At 45.7% G+C, this 4,892-nt stretch overlaps 1 pseudogene; it reads right to left on the bottom strand.

Moving 5' to 3' along the window:
- Positions 1-974: 974 nt before the first annotated feature.
- On the bottom strand, positions 975-1,557 carry LOC120859642 (annotated as a pseudogene).
- Between the last annotated feature and the right edge of the window lie 3,335 nt (positions 1,558-4,892).

Here is a 4,892-nt window from a genome sequence, read left to right as displayed (position 1 = left end):
GTCCACATCAACCTTCTGACATAGCAAGATACCTCATTCAACCAGGCCAACTCCCCCTTCCTTTATTTTCTCCTGTAAGTTACACAAGCCTCGGTGTCATTGCTGGTCAGACCCAAGATGATTCACTTCCCTATAGATAGAATCCACTTTTAGAGGAGTTCAATACTCAGTGAACCTTTTAAGCATGAAGAAAATCCACTTGAGGAAAGAGCACTTTCCCCTGAGGAATTCATTCAGATTGAACAGTAGGAAACCAAGGTGTTCCTTTTGCAAGATCCAACCCCTGCCAAAAATTAGGAGATCCATTTTCTATAAACTAGAAGCTTTTATTTCATTTCATGAAATTGAATTGAACAGATCATGCTCACATTTTAGCAATCAATACCTACTATTATCGAACCTGAGTTTCTATGAAAGTTGCAGTTAGCAAAATACATACAATCTAAAAATAGCTTTCTAAAGTTGAAACCTTAAATATAATCCTAGCTCACTAGAAAGAAAAACTCACTTATACTGATGCACAATACAAAAATGACAAAGGAAATTGTATTAAAATGATGAAGTAAAAACCAGTGATGGAATGGAAATGGTGTGGGGCTTCTTTGTTCTTCTTCCCTGAATGTCCTTCAGCGCACCGCTTGTCCATTGTAAATCTTGGTCTCTTCATATGGATAAGGAAGTCCTCGAGGTTAACTTCCTGGCAGAGCCCTGTGAGCCCTGAAGTGTTCCTTCCGGGTCAAGAATCCATACCATCGTTTTCCACTGTGGAAGGGTTTGGATGCCTCCAGGGCGTTCGTGTTACTTTGACAGAAAAAGATTTCCTTCTCCACTTCCTTCTGGAATGAACCTGGAAAGAGTCATGTAGATGGCTTTTAGCAGAAAGGCCTTGGAAGCCGCTTCTGACAGAAAATACCACCTAGCCCACTGTCGAGACACAGGTGCTTACCAAGAGGAGATGAAACCAGACAAGATCCTCAGTAGAAGCAGACCGTGTGCAGAAAGCTCTTGCCCATTTTCTGCTCGGCTGCCAGGAGCACCTCGACCAGAGAGTCCTCCAGGTTGTCTGCCTGCTGGAGGCATTCGCAGAGCTCAGATGATAAAAGACCCAAGGGTGGCGTCCTCCGTGTTATCGTCCATGTCCACGTTGATCACGTGCACAGGCTGGCAGGTCTCCTGCTCTTGGGCCCACAGCTCCTCCACCACCCTGTCCTAGACGCTCTCCTCACAGGTGAAGATGAGGTCAAAGCGATCTCTGCACTCCTGAAATCTTTCCGGGCGAGGCTTGATTCTCTCGTTTCTTCCCAAGATGTGTAAGATGCCCTTGCTGTTATAGCATTGTCGGTCTTTGCGCATAAGGTCCTTGCGCATCTCCTCATAGGTGGTGGAGAAATCGTAAACCACGGGGAGGTTGTGTGCCCTTCCTGGGAGCCTGACTCGAGACCCAGCTCCGAAGGACCTGACTCGGAATCCTTTCCTCCTGAGGATGTGGTGGGCCTCCATGCTCCTGTTCATGTTGCTCATGCAGACTACAGCCACACTGAGCGGATACGAGGGCATGGTGGTGGCCACTTGGGACTCCAGCCAGACGCATGGACTTCAGGGGCTGAGGGAACTCTGAAGGCCAGGGGATGACCGACTGGGTCCAGCTCTTCCAAGGACTGTTAGAGTCAAAGAAGAAAGAAGGGGTTTATGTGGAGGCACTTGTCTTCAGTGGGAAGAGAAATCTTGATTAATGATTGGCTTAACTCTTGACTGATTGGATTTGAATGGTGGCATGGGAGCAAAGAATCCAGTGCTGTTTTCAGAACAATCCCAGTGATGCAATCACCCAACTTCAATGGCACGATGTGCCCACCCTATCCCCACCCTCGTCCTGAGCATTTTGCCAGCTCCAGTTAACTCCATCTGTGCCTGTGTGTATGGGGCTAGAATTGGTATCAGGCAAAACAACTAGACTACTCACTGGCTTCTCACCAGCCTTCCAAAGAGCTGAAAACATACATGCAGAAAAGGTCTTTGAAATTCCTGAACCTCCTAATCCAATGATGCAAGAATCACAGTGGTTGTTCCCCAGATTGTCACGTTAGAGTTGATACTCCAGCAGAGCAGTTGAGAACCGTGAACTTCCAGATGTTCAAGCTGGTTTTAGAAAAAGCAGAGGAACCAGAGATCAAATTGCCAACATCCACTGGATCATGGAAAAAGCAAGTGAGTTCCAGAAAAACACCTATTTCTGCTTAATTGACTATGCCAAAGCCTTTGACTGTGTGGATCACAATAAACTGCATAAAACTCTGAAAGAGATGGAAATACCAGACCACCTGACCTGCCTCTTGAGAAACCTATATGCAGGTCAGGGAGCAACAGATAGAACTGGACATGGAACAACAGACTGGTTCCAAATAGGAAAAGGAGTGCAGCAAGGCTGTATATGGTCACCCTGTTTATTTAACTTCTATGCAGAGTACATCATGAGAAATGCTGTGCTGGAAGAAGCATGAGTTGGAATCAAGATTGCTGGGAGAAATATCAATAACCTCAGATATGCAGATGACATGACCCTTTTGGCTGAAAGTGAAGAGGAACTAAAAAGCTTCTTGCTGAAAGTGAAAAAGGAGAGTGGAAAAGTTGGCTTAAAGCTCAACATTCAGAAAATGAAGATCGTGGCATCTGGTCCCATCACTTCATGGGAAGTAGATGGGGAAACAGTGGAAACAGTGTCAGACTTTGTCTTTTTGGGCTCCAAAATCACTGCAGATGGTGACTGCAGCCATGAAATTAAAAGACACTTACTCCTTGGAAGGAAAGTTTTCACCAACCTAGATAGCATATTCAAAAGCAGAGACATTACTTTGCCAACAAGGGTCTGTCTAGTCAAGGCTATGGTTTTTCCAGTGATCATGCATGGATGTGAGAGTTGGACTGTGAAGAAAGCTGAGCGCCAAAGAATTGATGCTTTTGAACTGTGGTGCTGGAGAAGACTCTTGCGAGTCCCTTGGACTGCAATAGATCCAACCAGTCCATTCTACAGGAGATCAGTCCTGGGTGTTCTTTGGAAGGAATGATGCTAAAGGTGAAACTCCAGTACTTTGGCCACCTCATGCTAAGAGTTGACTCATTGGAAAAGACTGTGATGCTGGGAGGGATTGGGGGCAGGAGGAGAAGGGGATGACAGAGGATGAGATGGCTGGATGGCATCACTGACTCGATGGACATGAGTTTGTGTGAACTCCGGGAGTTGGTGATGGACAGGGAAGGCTGGCGTGCTGCAGTTTGTGGGGTCGCAAAGAGTTGGACTCGACTGAGCGACTGAACTGAACTGAACTGAGAGCGGTTGTCCTAAATCCTAGGAAGGCAGTCATGGTTCTTCCTATCAGTCGAGAAAAGCATGCACCAGTCAAAAGCAATCTCTGGAAAATATGACTGCCATTTGATAGGGTTTCACAAGTTGCAAGAACAGCCCATTTTCTCCTTTGTCTTTTCTTTAATTCATCACAATTCTGGAGCGAACTGAGCAGATCCTCCTCCCTTATCTTGTCTCCAAAAGCAGCTCAGTCTGAGCACTCCATAATCAAAAATAGACGCCTTTCATTGCTTTTCTCCATTTGCATAGTTGAGGAAGCAATCGTACAGATATTACTGGAGTCGGGACATTGGCCACTAAGGAGACTTAATGCTGTCACGTCAAAATGGCGAAGGCAAAGATCTCTTCATGGAGCCACAGACTGAATGTTCTGTCCATTGCAGTGATTCTCCGAGTGCAAAGAGTCCTATGTCAGTAAACAGCCCAAGTCTACTCAAAGTGTGACCCCCAGAGCATCAGCATGAACTGAAGGGGAGCTTGTTTAACCTGGGAACTGGACTCCCAGACCACTGAATTGGATTGCAGGGATGTGCACTAAAGATTGAGAGCAAGTTGAGTAATAGCAGGGATTTCAGAAACTTGACTGGACCTCAGAAGTCCCTGAGAAGCACTGCCTCTAGATGGGAGGTTGAATATTCTGAAGAGAAAAGCGAGATTAGAGAAAAGGACAGCCACACCTGAAAAGGTAGTCAGCTCTCAAATATGATGTGAAAATGTTTTTTCATAGTCACTGCCTGAGACCTGACTCATCCTGCCTGGAAAAACAGAGAGAGAGAGAGAGAGAGAGAGAGAAAAGAAAAGATCTCAGAGCCCAAACTGCAATCATGGTACTACAGGAGGAAGTTATTTCACCATGGACCTTTCTCTCCCTAGGATGGCTCTAGGGTCACACAGTGGTGAAAAGTGCTACTTCTGATAGGCTTTGTGTGCTCCTGAATTTATCTCTGAGACTCAGGGTGGGGACGGGGGCTCTTGCTCACCATGCCAGCGCTATGGCAGCCGACAGTTGAGCTCTTAGTGCTAGAGCAGCGCTCCTGTGTCACTCCATAAGCCTTCCCGATGTCTGCAGTGCTGGTAGAGGAGACCTCACAGGGCAGGGTTTCCTTCACTTTCTGCCAATTCTGAGCCCCATTTAACTGGACACTGTCCATGTTTTCTCACCTTGAGATAACCTTGAACATGTTTTCATTTATATGAAGATTGACTTCCTTTAGAGCCAGTCCTCTTTCGAATGATGTCAACATCTTTTTTATGATTACTACCTCTTTTCTTTGTTTAACAAAATCAATCCTGTAGACACAATCTATTCTCCTCAAAGTTATCTTCTGTCTTCTGGACTTACCACTCTGAGGAAGGCCATATTCTGTCAACTCTGGATGTAAAATCACGAGATACAGGTCAGATACTTAACAAACCCTACAAGTGCACATATCACCCATTCAACACCCACAAAATTTGGTATTGTCACTTCTTCCCAAACTGCCTTTTTCTGCACACTCCCCTGTGACAGCAGCTTCCATACTTCCAC

The sequence above is a fragment of the Oryx dammah genome, unplaced genomic scaffold (genome assembly GCF_014754425.2).
Source record: "Oryx dammah isolate SB20612 unplaced genomic scaffold, SCBI_Odam_1.1 HiC_scaffold_2042, whole genome shotgun sequence".
Classification (NCBI taxonomy): Eukaryota; Metazoa; Chordata; class Mammalia; order Artiodactyla; family Bovidae; genus Oryx; species Oryx dammah.
Note: the sequence above shows the minus strand (reverse complement) of the source record. Positions and strands in the feature narration are given on the sequence as shown.